We start from the raw sequence: 18,475 nt of genomic DNA, 5'->3' as shown, positions 1-18,475 counted from the left end.
CACTGTTCAGGACTACACCTTCTTAACTTTGAGAATGCTAAGACAGCAGGCTGTCTGTTATCCCTGACAGTTCATTATACCATTGCATAGAATCCTTTCTCCAAGTAGCTCAAGGCAATGTGGTTGGGGCTATGGCATTTTCTACTACAGCAACCCTATAAGGTAGGCATCTACTTTGGCATGGGAAAGGTAGGATGTAAATTTTTCAAATAAATAGGCAACCCAAGAGAGAATGTCTGGCCCAAGATCAGTGAGGTTCATGGCTGACATGAACTTTTGACTCACATTTCTTTGTTCCAAGTTCAGCTCTCTCTTTATTGTACCATGTCAGGTTTCACTATTTGCTCCAAGCCCCTGCTTTATAGCTAAAAATCCATCTCAGAAGCCCCTCCCCAGCAACTCAGTCTCCCGTTCCTCTCAAAGAACAACATGCACAGAGGAGTGGAGGTGAGGAGCAATTGCTTCTGTATGGACCTCCTGGATAGTTAACATTTATTCATATTTTTAATAAGCCCCAAATGAGACTGGTTTTATATTGGAGGGTTTTCCAGCCAATATGGAGAAGTGCATCTGTGAGAAAAAATACTGTGCGTGTAACCTGAGTTTTCATCTTTGTGTTCATGTCGGTTTCACATCCTGCAGCTTGGATCTAACCACAGTTATGTTTGGTAATAACTTCTGCATATTACAGAAAAGGTCAGCTCCTTCCCCCCACCGTGTCCCAGCTCCCTTCTCATTTCATTTGTCAGTTGCCTTCTATATATTACATCCTATTACAGTTCTTACACATACATCTCTTGCACACTTCTGATGCTTAGTAATACATTTAAATGTTCTATGACAGAACCTGTGTACATTCTCCTTTTGCTCTTGTTTACATTCCTAGTCCAGGTCCCAAACATTCTCTTTTCACAGTGCCCCTAGGCTAATTGTAATTTTTAACAACACCCTTTGCAATGTTTTCCTTTAAATATCCCATAGCATCTTAATAATAATAATAATAATAATAATAATAATAATAATAATAATGGTTGTTGGCATCCTTCAGTCTCGGAAGACTATGGTATCGCGCTCTGAATGGTGGTTCTGAAACAGAGTCCTCTCCAGTGCGCGAAGCCTGGGTAAAGTAGATATGGAGGATAGATTGTTTCCCATGCAGCAGATCCCTCCTCTCCATGTCACTGGAATGGTCCAATGGAAAGGCAGAAGCCCATAAGGCTGGTTCTAGCAGCATCGCAGGAGTTGCCAGAACGTGACTGTGTTCAGCCATGAACTGCCTCAGGGACTCCGGCTCTGGATTTTGCCTCGAGGTTGACTCCTGAAGCCTTTTCCATAACTGGATGTAGCCACAAGGCAGTGGAGGTTTGGGATCAGAGTTTTCCTTCTCTCAGATGAGCTGTCTTCCCAGGCTAAGGCGTCCCATCTACCCGGTGGCTGTTTAGTAACCTCTTACGACAAGTACAGCCAAACTGACAGCATATTCTTATCCCCAGCCCCCTATCCCCAGCCCCCAGGGGAAGTCCCCAGGCCCAGGGGACAAGGCCTGTCCCAGTGAGTGCAACCTGCAGGTCCTCCGAGCTGCTCGCAGCAAAGTCCAGCAGACTGCCAGGAGATGTGCTAACGACTACTGGCTCCAGCTCTGTTCCCAGGTACAGATAGCAGCTGACACGGGCAACATCAAGGGGATGTATGATGGTATCAAGCAGGCCCTAGGTCCAACACAGAAGAAAATTGCCTCTCTGAAGTCTGCCACAGGCAAGGTCATCCAGGATCGGGCTCAGCAGATGGAACGCTGGGTGCAGCACTACTCTGAGCTATATTCCAGAGAAAATGTAGTCACCAAAGAAGCGCTGAACAACATTGAGTGCCTGCCTGTGCTGGAGGAGCTTGACAGTGAACCAACCCTAGAAGAACTTCACGTGGCCCTGGACTCCCTTGCCTTTGGCAAGGCACCAGGAAAAGACAGCATCCCTGCTGAAGTCCTAAAGTGCTGCAAAGAGATCATCGTCACTGAGCTGCATGAAATCCTCTGTCTCTGCTGGAGAGAAGGTGGAGTACCTCAAGACATGAGGGATGCAAACATCATCACGCTGTACAAGAACAAAGGTGACGGGTGACTGCAACAACTAACGCGGCATCTCTCTCCTTAGCGTTGTAAGAAAGCTGTTTGCCCGAGTTGCACTAAAGAGGCTCCAGGTACTTGCAGAGATCGTCTATCCAGAATCACAGTGCGGATTCCAAGCCAACAGGTCCACCACTGACATGGTATTCTCCCTTAGACAACTGCAGGAGAAATGCAGGGAACAACAGCCACTCTTTATAGCCTTCATAGATTTCATGAAGGCTTTGGACCTGGTCAGTAGGGACGGCCTCTTCAAGATTCTCCCCAAGATTGGATGTCCACCCAGGCTCCTTAGCATCATCAGATCTTTCCACAAGGACATGAAGGGCACTGTTGTCTTCGATGGCTCCACATCAGACCCCTTTGACATCCGAAGTGGAGTGAAGCAGGGCTGTGTTCTTGCGCCAACCTTGTTTGGGATTTTCTTCGCTGTCCTGCTGAAGCATGCCTTTGGAACTGCAACGGAAGGCATCTATCTCTGGACCAGATCAGATGGAAAGCTCTTCAACCTCTCCAGACTGAGAGCAAAGTCCAAAGTTCAGCTGAAATGTCTGCATGACTTCCTCTTTGCCGACGATGCAGCTGTCACTACCCACTCTGCCAAAGATCTCCAGCAGCTCATGGATCGTTTTAGCAAGGCCTGCCAAGATTTTGGAGTGACGATCAGCCTGAAGAAAACACAGGTCATGGTTCAGGATGTGGACTCACCTCCCTGCATTACAATCTCTGCGCATGAACTGGAGGTTGTCCATGACTTTGTGTACCTTGGCTCAATGATCTCTGACATTCTTTCTCTTGATACCGAGCTAAACAAACGCATCGGTAAAGCAGCTACCACGTTTTCCAGACTCACAAAAAGAGTCTGGTCCAACAAGAAGCTGACGGAACATACCAAGATCCAGGTCTACACAGCTTTGCGTCCTGAGTACACTTCTGTACTGCAGCGAGTCATGGACTCTTCACTCACAACAGGAGAGGAAACTGAACGCTTTCCACATGCGCTACCTCCGATGCATCCTCGGCATCACCTGGCAGGACAAAGTTCCAAACAACACAGTCCTGGAATGAGCTGGAATCCCTAGCATGTATGCACTGCTGAAACAGAGACGCCTGCGTTGGCTTGGTCATGTCGTGAGAATGGATGATGGCCGGATCCCAAAGGATCTCCTCTATGGAGAACTCGTGCAAGGAAAGCGCCCTACAGGTAGACCACAGCTGCGATACAAGGACATCTGCAAGAGGGATCTGAAGGCCTTAGGAGTGGACCTCAACAGGTGGGAAACCCTGGCCTCTGAGCGGCCCGCTTGGAGGCAGGCTGTGCAGCATGGCCTTTCCCAGTTTGAAGAAACACTTGGCCAACAGTCTGAGGCTAAGAGGCAAAGAAGGAAGGCCCATAGCCAGGGAGACAGACCAGGGACAGACTGCACTTGTTCCCGTTGTGGAAGGGATTGTCACTCCCGGATTGGCCTTTTCAGCCACACTAGACGCTGTTCCAGAACCACCTTTCAGAGCGCGATACAATAGTCTTTCGAGACTGAAGGTTGCCAACTATTATTATTATTATTATTATTATTATTATTATTATTATTATTATTATTATTATTAGTCTTTTTGACCATTGGATTGCTCCTTTGACTTTATTCAAGAAGATTTACATGGGCAGGCTTTCTCTAAACCCCCAAGAGGGTTTTTACAATAAACAAAGTTCTGGCTTTCAAGAACACACTACTTTCTACGTGGATCTTTTTCTGTCTGGTCTTCATTCTGGCCATGTCACCTCTCACACTGCAAAACAGCTGCAGCCAGCTTCTTGTCTCCCACTCAAGAGCTTAGTTCAACTCATCAGCTTTGAAGTCTAGCTGCACACGGAAGCTTCCGGTGTTCTTGAACTGGCGACCTTCAGATGTTATCTTTGGGCTTAAGGATGGCTCTATGCTGTAGACCAGACCTTCTGGATCTTGGCTATCCCACAGTGCTGCAACGCCCCTTTAAATTCGCTGTGGTACCACAGCACACAGTTTGGAAACCATGGTCCTAGTCTGACTCCAAACTCACATTTATGTTCAGTGGCAATGCTGACCAATCCCACCTTGAGTCCACCAAGTCAGTACAGTTATTAAAAAAAAAAAAAAAAAAGCAGCTACTTACCATGCTCTTCACATGGGCAGGAGGTCTGGTCTAGAGGGTAGAGCCTCCATTTGCCTGAAGATTAACATCCACAAGGTCGCCAGTTCGAGGCCACCGGCACTGTGCGACCTTGAAGCAGCTGGCAAGCTGCAGCTGAGCTGTTCCATCTGCTCGGAGCGTGGGAGGATGGAGGCCAGAATGTTAAACCAGATCGGAGTGTAACACCTTGAATATGTAGTGGTTCTTGAAAGAAAGAACCTTCTTTCAATTTGTAAAAATCCCTGCGTGGATTTAATAAGCCTGCCTATGTAAACCGCCTTGAATAAAGTCTCGAATAAAGACCAAGAAAGGCGGTATATAAATACTGTATATTATTATTATTATATTATTTCTTCAGTTACAGGCACCACACACACACACACACACACACACACACACACACACTATAAGGCCCTTGCCCTGGGGAACTTACAGTTTAAGTATAGAGACCATGATGATAGATGCAGGGCATATAGTGAAAAGGACCTGTGTTTTCTTCAGGCTGATTGTCAGTCCAAAATCTTGGCAGGCCTTGCTAAAACGATCCATGAGCTGCTGGAGATCTTTGGCAGAGTGGGTAGTGACAGCTGCATCGTCGGCAAAGAGGAAGTCACGCAGACATTTCAGCTGGACTTTGGATTTTGCTCTCAGTCTGGAGAGGTTGAAGAGCTTTCCGTCTGATCTGGTCCAGAGATAGATGCCTTCTGTTGCAGTTCCAAAGGCCTGCTTCAGCAGGACAGCGAAGAAAGTCCCAAACAAGGTTGGTGCAAGAACACAGCCCTGCTTCACTCCGCTTCGGATGTCAAAAGGGTCTGATGTGGAGCCATCGAAGACAACAGTGCCCTTCATGCCCTTCAGAGGGATCTGAAGGCCTTAGGGATGGACCTCAACAAGTGGGAAACCCTGGCCTCTGAGCGGCCCGCTTGGAGGCAGGCTGTGCAGCATGGCCTTTCCCAGTTTGAAGAGACACTTTGCCAACAGTCTGAGGCTAAGAGGCAAAGAAGGAAGGCCCATAGCCAGGGAGACAGACCAGGGACAGACTGCACTTGCTCCCGGTGTGGAAGGGATTGTCACTCCCGGATTGGCCTTTTCAGTCACACTAGACGCTGTGCCAGAACCACCTTTCAGAGCACGATACCATAGTCTTTCGAGACTGAAGGTTGCCAATACAATAAGTGAAAAAGAAGACAGCACAGAAAGGGAAGGAAGGGACAAGGATTACAAAACAGCAGCTAGAATTGAGTGATAAAAAGGGATGACTGTGAGCAAATTTCTCTTGAACAATCAGCCCCCTTTACCCCAATTTAAGTAAAGTACCCCTTCCAGCCTTCTGTTACTCTTCCCCCTCCCAAAAGATGGTCTTATACTGTCTGTCTTCCCCATTAGTGTCATAAATTTGTATGCAGCAGTGCATTCCCTTGTCGCCGTCTCTCATTTCCTTGCATGGAGCAAGTCTAATTTCAATAACCTTTTCTGAGTAACTATGATCCTTGAATCATTCTATCAACTGCCCTCTGCTTGTATCCTCTTAGATCATTTGTAGACTAAGATGCCTTCACATCATTTCGCTTAATAGAAGCAATACCAGAGCTGACTGGGTAAAAAATGAAGAATATGTTAATCAATTCATTCCCGAACATGCAACTTTAATAATACTTGATAGAATCAGGCAGCCTGCCTGTTCATTTTGCTCCCTCTCCATTTGTGGTCTTGAATGAGCTAAAGCTCGGGTTAGAGAGAATTTTTTTTAAAAAACACTTGTCCAGGTGGTGATAGAATTTCACATTCTCATTTGTCTCAATTGAGGAGCAATTTTACTGAGAAACAGACCAAAACTTAAAAAAAATAAAAAAAAGAATTCTCTGTTTTCTCATATATGCAACATCAATTATAAGATTTAACATTGATTTCTTGTCAGTGTTTGGAGGGTAAGAGAGAAGTAAAGCGTGCCTTTTAAAGCCGGTGCACGGGGAGAGTGGATTGTGAAGTCGTGTCTTATCTTAGAACCAGCCTCATCTGCTGAAGGGTCAAGTACACAAATAAGGATTCTGGACTAGCCTGTTAACAGGACAGCTGTCAGGAATTCTGGCTGGCCATTGCTTTTGCTCAGCCAATCACCCAGGAGGCGCCATCTTATCCCTAATGGTCCACAATGTGCTTTGGGATGGGCAAGTTCATCTTGGCTTGCAAGACCATCACACCAGAGGGGAGCGGCCGAGTGTGTCAGGTGACCCAGCTTTGTGTGTCCACTGAAAGACAAAAGCAGCATTTTGGCTAGGGATGTATGCCTTGCATGAGACACTCACTCTTTGGTCTCGGTGAGAGGGGCAAACTAGAAGATGAGAGCAGCGCAAGAACCAGGGCACCTCAGGCCCCAAAGCTGCCAGGTGTCATTGCTTGCAAGGAATGCTGTGACCTGACTCCATTCCAAATACTCAGTCTGTAAATGTGTAAATAAAGCCAATATCAAACGGACACTATAACTCTGTAGTGATCCAATGGAAGGAAGAACCCAAATAGAGCTGCACCTCTGAAGCATCTCTCACCACCTGGGGAAGCAAGTGCGAGCATATGTTACTGCTATTACAGGTGAGGAAGTAAAAGTATATATGAAAGTTCATATGTACCTAGACACTCCTTTTTACAAATTTGTATGTAGGTTTGCCAGTTTGGCAAAAATATTATATCATTTTCTCAGGCAGGCAACTAGCAAAGATGTGAATTCATCTCAGGCCAGTTCTGAGTCCCAATCCTTAATTTGTGAGCCTCACCCCATACTACTGGTTCTGCCCAGGCACTAGGTTTTCTGCCATTTTCTAAAGATTGACAGTCTTGTGATATCACCAGACCACCACTTCCACCCCTCCCCCCAAATTCAGATCCTATATGCTTTTGATCTAGCAACCCTACTTGAACATTAAGAAGGATTCTGAGTGTGGAATGATTTTTTTTTTAACATGATAAATTATGTAACCATCACCTACAGTCTAAAGTATTTAATTTAAAACATTTACATGACAGAAGAAGGGTGGTTTATAGTGTTCTTCCCCCACTCCCAGTCATCCAATGAGTTTCATGGCTAAGTGGAGATTTGAATCTGTGCCTTCCTGGTCCTAGTCTGTCCATAACTGATGTAGTTAATCATGCTGACTGAGTCAGTATTGCCAAATTAGCCATTTGGAATCAATTGTGAACCTGGCCCTGGTGTCGCCCAGGGCCCCCCACTTGAAAAAAAGTCACTTTTGGTTTTTGCAGAAAATTGGAAGTGCCATTTTTCAGTATTTTGAAGGCCTCAGAAGTCCTTCACAGGGCTGCCCACAGCCTTCCCGGACCATAAAAGGTATTCAAAAACAGGTCCCAAAATGGCCCCTCCCAAAATAAAAAAAAATGGCAGTGGGGGAAGGGTCACTTTGCCATCCCCCACAGGGTGATGCCAAGGGCATTTGTCCCCTGACCCCCTGGTATGCCAGTGCTTGGAATCCTCATCTCAGACCCTCAAAAATTCTCAAATTTTATTCCAAACAATCATATGGTGATGGAGAGAAAAGCTCCAACCATAGCCCTCTCTGGCATTCTTCTTTATTCCTGACAGCAGCCTCATGAGCTGCATTCAATTGAGGATAATGCCTGGGAACAACATGGCTGCCTCATATCTTATGAATTTGGTTAGACCAGTAGTTTCCAACCTGTGGTCTGGGGACCACAGGTGGTCCATGAGACCCTGAGAAGTGGTCCGCAAAGTCTTGGGAAAAAAGATGACAACCTCTGATCCCTTCCAGTGTCTCACCAAGTGAATGCTCCCCCATGGACCACTGAAGTGTTGGCTGTGGCTGTAGGTAGTCCGTTCTCCACACTCTCTGGTGGTCCAGCACTTGCTGAAGTGCCACCTGCAGGCAGGTCAATTCTCCACGCTTTCTGGTAGTCTGTGGAGGAGTAGTCACTTGGTGAGATGTTTCCCCGTGGACTGCCTGAGTGAGCAGAGAATAGACCCCTTGCAGCTGGCATTTCCACTGTCTCTCTGAGCACTCCCCCATGGGTTACCAAATTGAATTTCTGTGTATGTGCGTGGTGGGGATGGAGAGGGTTGCATGTGGTCCCCAACAATTCCAATGTTTGCCTCAGTGGTCTGCAGGTTCCTAAAGGTTGGGAACCACTGGGCTAGACATCTTGTATCTATAGGTCTTATAAATTGTTTAGGCCCATTTTCACAAAGGAATGATGATTTTAGCATGTCTGGCACCAATGTACTGACCATCTGTTCTGGGTCTAAGAAGTTAGTAAGGGAAATGTGAGTTCCCCTCGAACCTTCCCGTCAAGAGGTATAACTAGTGCGGAGCCTCAGGTGCTATGCCAAGGGGGGTGCATGACTGCCCTTCAGGCTCTGCACTAGTTATGGAGGAGGTGCTGTCAGATTTGCACCCCCTTCTCCTTCAAAGGGGAGCCACCACAGGAGAGGGAACAGGGGGCACAAAGCCACTGCAGTGAGCACTCCCTCCTCCGGGGTGAACCTGGAAGTGGCATCACACCATCATGTGATACAATTACGTCACTGCCTCTGGTGCCAGGCCAGTGGATTCTGCTTTTGTTCCCATCCTACTTTTCATGTGCCTTGACTAGACATCTGCACATGGTGAAAATCCACACACACACACTCACGCACACACACTGTCCCAGCAATTCTTCTTTCATATGCAAGTTGCTTGATGGGTTTTTAAAAATGTCACTTCCTCTGAAGTTTCCCTGGGCTTTTCCCGTTAGAAGAAACCTCAATCTAACTAGACAGCAAAAATATGCTTAGATTTGAGTTAATCTGTTGACATGGTGAATTTACATACTAGTCCATGGAGACCTGAAGTGTACACAGTTCCTAGAATTTATTCATTTGTGAGGCGTCAGATAATTGCTCTCATATTTTCAGCAGCAAATAGGGTCAAAAAATTGCCACTGAAAACTCATGTAATAAAACAAGGTACCTATGGAAAAGAACATCAAAACTGGGGAGTGATATAGATTCCTACTAGGGCTTAGGTTTATGAGAAATGAGCCAAGCTGTGGTCTACTCCTGTTATTTCAGGAATGCTCAAAAAATCATGTAAAAGTGATTGGGATGTTGTATCATTTAGGAGTTTCAGCATCTGTGACAGCTCTTGGATGGTTCCCTAGAGCAGTGTTTCTCAAACTGTGAGTCGGGACCCATTCAGTGGGTTACGAGCCAATTTCAGGTGGGTCCCCAATCATTTCAATATTTTGTTTTTAATATAATAGACTTGTTGCTACCATAGTATGTGACTGCATTTGGGGAAATGTTACAGATCTATACTTTCAACAGTTTATTGCAGTGGTTCTCACATATATAGCCACTGGGACCCACTTTTTAGAATGAGATTCTGTCAGGGCCCACTGGAAGTGATGTCATGACTGGAAATGACATCAAGCAGGACAATTTTTAACAATTCTAGGCTACAATCCCACCCACACTTACCAAGGAGTAAGTCCCATTGACTATCATTGTTAAAAGAATATACATAGTGGCTTGTTAAAAGTACACGTCTGTAACATTTCTCCAAATGCAGTCACATACCATGGGAGCATCAAGTCTAATATTTTAAAAATAAAATATTGAAATGAATGGGGACCCACCTGAAATTGGCTTGCATGGGTCCCGACCCACAGTTTGAGAAACACTGGGCTATTGTGTATAACTGTATATGCTTTTAACAGTGATAGTAAATGGGACTTATTCCTGGGTAAGTGTGGGTAGGATTGTGGCCTAGGAGCGAAAATTTTTTTTCCTGCTTGATGACGTCACTTCCGGTCATGACATCACTTCCGGTGGGTCCTGACAACTTTTCATTCTGAAAAGTAGGTCCCGGTGCTAAACATTTGAGAACAACTGCCCTCGAATAAACTGCTGATACCTGCTGTATAGTGATGGGTGTGGACTTCCTGTCCTGCCCTTCCCACCCTTGTAGCACTGGGAGGTGGCAATGGAGGCATGGTCCATTGATACAGTTGCTTCTCAGGAATAATCACATGGGGTGTAGAGGGGAATCCTACTCTCTTGAAATACTGCTTTTGGTTGCCATTCCTGGGCCGTTGTCCACAGGGGTGCCCTCAGTGGATCTGCTGCCCCTGCACTCACCCCATTTCTCTACATTTTAGCCATGCATTAAAGCAGGAACCCCACCACCACTATTGCTGCCACCACCATTGCCTTCTCCCTGCCTTACAGCCCGCTCCTATGCTTTTCCCTCCATGGATGCAGCTGCTTCAAGACAGCTTGCGCTGCATCCTGTGGGGGAAGGAGTCCCAGTGGTCTTCTCTGAGTAAGAGAACATTTATTTCCTTATCTCATTTGCTTCCTCTGGGTAAGGGAACGTTTCTTGTGTAAGGGAATGATACAGAGGGGTATCCTCGGAGTTTTACTACCAAAATCAGTGGTGCAGGTTTACGTGGACCCAGGCCACAGGATTGGGTCTAGGAAGGGAGTTAGGATTCAATGGGCACTGCCGCTACTGAACCCACCCCTTCCCAGAGCCAATCCACCCTTCTTCCACCCCGTCTCTGCCCTGCCCTCCCCACACCCTGTCCTTCCTCCCCCACCAACTTATCTGGGTTGACAGGTCCTGATGGAGCTGTTCCCTCATGAAGTGCTGCTGCATCCTCCTCGCTGGTGCTCTGGCATTCTGCAACTCTGTGTGCTGTCAGAAGTCCTTTTGAGTCTGCTGTAAGGTTGGTGGAATGCTAGTTCCATCTGCATTCAAACCCAAATTGGGCTGTTAGAGAAGCAATTGGGCAAGCATGGAGAGGGGAGCTCCCCCCTCTACCTCATCTTACCTTTAGGCAGGGATGAGAACTAGAGTCAGGTAACTTGAGTCCAAGTTGCGGAAAAATATATTTTAGCTGACTCATGTGCAGTCGAGTCACCCATGTCGATGACAACGGTACTGATTTGAGCCTGAGGTCAATGACTTTGAACTGAGGCATGAACATGAACAACTCAAGTCTTCAAGTTGAAAAAAAAAAAGCACTTTTTTTGGTGCTTTCTTTTTTTGATGTGGGGCCATAATTCAAGCAGCAGGGAAGTTCCAGCCAGGAAGGGAAGGTTTAATATTTGGTTTTGCAAAGAGCAGGAGGCAGAGGGGAGGGAGGCGGGAGTAGGTTCTCTTGTCTATCTCTGAAGGAACCATTGATCATTGGATGAAGGATGGATGGAAGGAAGAGCCCAAAGGTTGGGGTGGGGTTTTTGCCTTAGGGGTGGTTGGAGAAACCCAAGGAGATGGGGAAGCTGGGAGTGGGAGGTAGTTCCTAGCAATCAAAGAGAAACTCATGGCTCCTGTGGGCTCATTGGCTGACCGGCCTCAATGGGATTCTTCTGAGGAGAGCTGCAAAGGATTGCATTATACTGATAAGCCTCCTAGCTGCTGCACCCAGCCCTCATCTGGCCTGCTGTTTCTGTCCCCACTCTCATACACTCCAACCCATCCCCTCCCGCCTTGCTGAGCTGGAACGCCTCCTCCTTCCCTCCCTGTATGTCCGTCCATGCTCAGCGTCCCATCTGAGAGTGGAATTGGGAATCATGATGTGAATGGAAGTTGGTGCATGGCTGGGGTTTATCAGAAACTGACCTGCGCTTTCTGCACTGCTGCTTTTACTCAAAGAAAATCAGAGCTTTTGTTTACCGATGGGATGAAGGGGGACAAGTGGGAAGTGTTTAATGGCAGCAGGATGGCAGTGAGCAGACATGGGGCATGGGATACACTTGTCAGTACAACTCTCCCCTGGCAACCCACCACTCAAAATGGCTGCTTCTATCAGCCTTATGCCTGTTTGTCCAGCCTCATGGTCCTGTTTGTCCACTAGAGAAATTTTCATTTTTTCCCGAATATGTACATGGTGATATAATTGCATTGGACATTAGCCCAATTGTGGGTAATCTTGCTTTTTGGAGAAATAATTGGCAGGGATGCTTTCTTTTTCTATTGAGCACATATCCAACAAGTCAATAATCTGCTTTTTTCCTTTATTCCCTTGTCTGTGCCGACAACGTATTTATGCACAGCAGAAAACTGCAGATGCTTTTATTCAGACGGAGTGTACCAGCTGCTTTCCCTTCTCCTCCCCCCCTTCAGTAAAAGAAAGCAACATTTATGTCAAGCTACAGAATCTCCAGTGCACCCAGCAGTGTGTAGGCTGTTGTTAACTAGCGTGGAATGAGGCTCTCTCGATTCTCCTTGTCTTGTGCTCTTCATCTCCTACATTCCACTCCACTCTTTAGATTGGCACGCAATTATCAGCCAGATATTAGTGTTATTTAGAAATGAAACCTTAAAGTTGGTAATTGCCGTTTGATTATCTGCCTGATAATTGCATCCAAATTTAAAAGGTGGAGTGGAATGTAGGAGGTGAAGAGCAAAATGCAAGAGAAACCATTCTTCTCAAGAGAGCTTCGTTCTACATGCTTTGTTGCCAGCCAGCCTAGACACTGCTGTGTGCACAGGGGACTCTGTATCTTGGCAGAATCCCAATGGCCAAATTACAGCAGGGAGATCGGAGTTTGTATGACCTGGTCAGAACACACGAGCCCCTTCCCCTGAGGGGATTGGCGGAGGGCTGCGGCTGGGGGCAGCAGAGGTCATTTAAGGACACAGCAACAGCCCCCCCCCCCCCGTCCTTCTTTGCTCATGGGCTGCACCCAGCCATCACCGGAGGCTCAACAGGGAGGGATCCTCCTCAGGGTGGTTAGACGGGCTGGATGGTACAGGAGGGCCTGAGAGCATTCCCAGGGAAGGCGAGGAGTGCTGGAAAGGGGCTCCTGGGGGGAGCGTGCAACAGGGCACCCATACCCCCCCACGGGGTTGGACAAGGGGGCTTGCATCCCCCTCCCTGGTAGGTGGCCTTGTCAGGCTCTATGCATTTTGAAATGAGCATGCAGACACTTTTGCCCAGCAGGTCTCTTGAATAAATAAGGTCAGAGCTGAGGTTCTTCCCCACCTTTAGGAAGAGCATCCTGGCAGCCACCTCAAGGGCACGCCAGGACTCAAGAGTGCAGTCTTCTGAGACCTTGGCGCAACATGGACCAGTATGCCACCTGGGCATGGGGGGCATAACCTTGCAGATCCAGCTGCCGGAGGAAGACATGCAGGTTCAGCAGATTTGGCAGCTCAGCTCTTTTCCCAAAGGAAGGTCCTTTTTGTCACTCATGCCTTCACTACTGGTGCTAGATAAAGAGGCCTTTCAGTCAGGCCTGGGAGCGGATGGCTGGATTACACTAAGGACTTACAAAACATAAAAGATACTGACGGGTTTTAGTAGAGCCGCCTTTATAGTTGCTGAAGGGCTCAAGCCAACTACCCCCAGCATCATATGCGGGGATTAGCATGGAATTTGCTTATGTTGCTCTTTGGCTTGTGAGGCTTCACAGTGCAGGCTAGTATCTCAGTATCTTTACAGGAGCGCATTCCCCCCATTTGCTTGCCAAATCCAGGTTTGCTTCCCCCCTACCAAGCATTGTGGCACGATGGTTGCAGGTTGAGTCCTAACACAGCATACTTACTCCTGCAGATGGCCAAGACTGACCAGAAGGGGCATGGACGATGGTGCGGTGGTGGCTCCCCTAGCTGTCGCATCTGCCCAGCTTACACCAGTCCAACCACCCGCAGCAATCTCCTCCCATGGAGGTTCCTTCCCCCCCCGTTATGCAGGCACTTGACCTCCTCCTTGTGAAGACATCATCAGTTTCAGATGATATTTAGAGGCATGTAGGGAGCCCCTGGCCATCTCGGATTGCTTACAGCCTGTATCTATATGGGAGCTGCTTCGAAAGCTGCCTGGCCAGCCTACAGCACCCATGGCATTGAGAGGAGTGGATGGGGATGCTCTGGCGCATTTAATACTATGTTTTCCCTGGGCATCAGCAGGGCATTTTAGCAATTCACTTAGTGGGCATGCTCCCCCTGCCCCTTGAGAGAGGAGATATGTTCCGTACCACCCCGCTTAACAGGGGCACCGCCCCCTTACTCCTTTAAGGGAAGAAGGGCATTCCATTATCAACCTGATTAACAGGCATGCTACACCTTCTCCTTAGGAGGGAATGGTGATATGTCGCCAGCCTGCCTAACGGGTGCGCTTACCCAACTCCTGCGGGGGAGGTGGGGTTCTGTCAACAACGTGCATATCAGGAGTACTGCCCTATTCCGTTCAGAGAAGGGGGGGTGTTCCAGTGCCGACCCACTTAGTGGGCATAATGTCCCTAGGCCTTTGCTCGTGGGCACCGAGCAGACACCCACCCACCCATTACGCAGTCTGAGTTGTACTGGTCGCCATTTGAGGCCGGGTAGGAATTTTTTGCTGCCTGTCAAGATTGGACGGTGACGGGCAGTTTTTTCACCTACCCCAGACTGCTGTGGGTATGGGGCTGCGCCCCTATGATATAATCGGTCACTTTATGCTGGCAGGTGGTGTGGTTGAGGCGTGCTTGGGACTGTGGAGTGCACCTTCAGACAGCATAGGCAGGGCCGAACACAATAGCAGTCCTCAGGGCTCAGTGGCACGAGGACATTGACTGAGGCCCTGGCCGGGACCGCGGGGGTCCTCCTCAGAGGCTCAACAGCTCAAGGCGGCACAGACCATGGTCTGGCTGCCTTCCCCTTATGGGACAGACCTGGATGAGCTGCGTCGCCCAAGAACAGGGCGCGGCTTGGAGTCGGGTGCACATCCTGCCTGGGGGACAAAGCTGGTTCTGGGGCCGCCCAGTGGTCCCGCCTCCGCACCACGCAGGGGTTTTGCTGCCCCTGCAACTGCAGGTCTCAGCCTCCTTTTCTGTATTAAAATGCTAATAAAGTGGCCCTTTCTCCCACATGTATTGTCTCGAGTGTTCATTGGACTGTGCCCAGGCAAAGGAATTTTCTCTTTCTTCATATTCAGGCTGCCTTTCTCAAGTGTTCCATGGGTTACTTTCAAGTGTTATCTTTCACTCCTGTTCCAGCGATTGTGCGGTGATGACTAAGTTGCTCTTGCTGCTGAAGTCTGCCATCGCTGCAGAAAGATGATATAAGGGAATACCAATTATGCACACGGTCATTGCATTGTCAAATTCTTTGCAAAGAATTTTTTCTTTTTATTGAGAAATGTGATAAAAAACAGAAGTGACAACTCAGCCTACGAGTGCCATGTAATTTCCTCATTAGGGCCCACTGGATGTAGGTTGGAGTTACATAATTTTTTTTATATAATTGAGGGCCAATTCTATCCAACCTTCCAGTGCCAATGCAGATGCAATTCAGCCCCAAGGTAAGGGACCAAATGTTTCCTTACCTTGAGGAGGCCTCCATGACTACCCCCCCACCACCACCCCAGCTCAGTAGGCAGTGCATGCCCCATTGGAATGGCTGCATCAGCACTGGAAAGCTGGAGGAAATTGGGGAGAGAGAGAGAAAGAAGGAAGTTGGGGAGAGAGAAATCACTGGTCATGATGTTTGTACTCATCCCTCATTCCCTTCTGGCAAATGGGTCTTGGAGGTTTTGGGATTGTTTCAAAAATATGCAAACCTTTTTTGACGAGGGACAGATAGGATGCATGCACGTCCTGGGAAATGATGCCTCTCCGAAACCACCTTCAATTCTCTTGACTCTTTGCCTCTAGCCTGAACATGAAAGTCCATTGCAACGGAGAAAACCTGGAACCAATGGGGTCTATTAAACATAGAGCAGGATGACTCTGTCTTCCAGTTTCATCTCACTTAGGCATGGATGAGCCCACAGGGAAATCAGGAATTTCCCAGCTGGTCAGTTAAGTTGGAGAAGGTCAGAGCTAAGCTAATTGATTAGGCTGTGGAAACCAAAGGCCAAACTGCATGTTTCATTACATGTTGTTAGAGCTAAATAGGAGCTTTGTGGCAGCATGGAAGGGGCTTTAATTCTTTCTCACTACTATGGGTCTGATTAGTTCCCCTACCCCGCAGTTGCTATTTTCCCTGGGAGGATAGCTCTGGTTAGCACCAAACATTGGCACTGCGGATGGAGGGCTAGGTGGATTAGAACTGTGGCAGGAGCAAAGTGTTAAATTTCCTTTCTCCCATCCTTTCTCCAGATCAGGCTCCTCTGTAAAAATTGAGCAAATGAGCTGTTATGTGACCAGTTTTTTTTTTTATGCGTACAGGGACAGATGTGTGCACCTGTGTATATGGTGCTGGGTGCTTTTCAGGAATGCACAACTCAGGCCAGTAATGTGATCCAGTGACTAATGGCCAGAACCCTACTGGTGCATGTGTAGTCTTGGGAAGCCCCAGAGTGCCTGTGCATGCACAGAGTGGCATGGCATAGGACACATGGTGGCCACTTATGGTGTGCTCATGGAGCGCCTGAAGGGGTCTCAGGGAGCCCCAGGGCTCCTAGGAGCACACTTTGAGAAATACTGCTCTATGCTATATACTATGCTCTTCTATAACGACACACTATACACTATTTCCCCTGAACTATTGACAAGCAGCATAACAATTTGTTGAATGAATGAATGAATGAATGAATGAATGAATGAAACATGACACAGTTCTTTATAGAAGATTAGGAGGTATCGTGATGAAAGGAAGCATCTGTGGTTGTTGAGGTTGGTCTGCTTGGAATCTCCTCCTTTGTCATCTGCACAGACAAAGGCTCTGGCCCCATCTGACTTCAGTTCTCAGCTGTAGGCTTGATTTCTGACACATGAGCTCTGGAGAGAGAGAGAGAGAGAGAGAGAGAGAGAGAGAGAGAGTTTACCTAGTCTAGGAACAGATGTGATTATGCTGGCACCTTTGACCCCTTCAATAAGGTCTGCTTAGATATATCAATTGCAAGTCGTTAAGATTGTCAATGATAGTTTAAGGACTATTTTCTTTTCTTTCTCTCTCCCTCCCTCCTTTTCTGCAGCTACTTTATTCTTAAAAGGAATCTGCCGTGCTCACTTAACAAAACGCAGTGTAATATTGGAGACGCCCCCAAGGAAGCATGTTCCAAATGCATTTCATTAAATGTCGAGTTGCCTAAGCGAGGACACAGACCTCTCATCAACTCATCAAGCAGCTTCATTTAGGGAGGCTATGAAGGAGAAGGCTTCGAGATTTCTTTTTCTCATCTTATTGCAGTGGGAGTTGAAGAGTTGGAAAATTAAAACTGCATATTTTGAATGCATTTGCATGTGAAAATTAATTTGGCAGCTTGCAAGAAACATTTCGACAATTTATCAAACGCAGATGAATATGTATGATGAGTTTGCTTACTCTTGGAAGGAGCTGTAATTGGAGCAGCCATTTTTGTAATGATATGATAAGCAATGGACTACCAACATATGGCTGTTTTATTCAAACTTTGGAGGAAACCCATTTTTTCTTTGCACAGAGCAATGCCTGTGCAAAACTAAATAATTTTATTGTATGCCTAAAGGTGAGTTACTCCATTTGGTGGAGGTTGACCAACAGACCAGAAAGCCTGGCAAGGTTTTTTTTTTGTTTGTTTTTAAGAGGGGCAGTTACCATTGAAGGTGATGCTGGATTCCCCTCTCCCTTGTCCATGTCTTCTGGCTGTAAAACTTTAGCAATGGGCTCCACCTCTGGACCCACCCAAATTGCTGGGCTCCATCCCACTATTGACTCAACATCCTGCTGTGGGCTTCATGCCATAACCCATTCTGCCCAGAGTCTGGGTAGCACTTTGTTTTAATGCCCAGAGCTGGCAACTTCATTTGACATAGTCAGTGACAGGGTGGCATCCGAAATCAGCCAGGTTGTGCATTGGATGAGGCCCTACGGCCACTGGATTCATCACCAGGGATGGACAGGTGTGCTGGGGACCCAGTTCAGGGCACCCAGCAACCTGATTCCAGCACTGGTCGGTGACTTTCTTCAGCAGTGCTTCTGAAAGTTTTGCTATGCTTCGCTATCAAAGCTTAATGGCTTTGAGGAGTCTGCTGTCAGAAATTCATCAGAGTGCATAGGCATCGCTCATGTTATGAGAGCCTGACTGTGATGTAAACAAAATGCCAGTGTTTTTGATAGCTATCATTTTAAACAGAGCCATTATGGCTGAGTGATTGTGAAAGCCATGGTTATATTTCAGTATGCAATTAAATATCGCTTTCTTTTGGCAAAAACCAGTCTTTTACTGAAGGATTTTGCACTCGGGATACCCATTGATACATTTCTCATTAGT

Source organism: Tiliqua scincoides, chromosome 4 (genome assembly GCF_035046505.1).
Source record: "Tiliqua scincoides isolate rTilSci1 chromosome 4, rTilSci1.hap2, whole genome shotgun sequence".
NCBI lineage: Eukaryota > Metazoa > Chordata > Lepidosauria > Squamata > Scincidae > Tiliqua > Tiliqua scincoides.
This window is presented reverse-complemented; position numbering follows the sequence as displayed.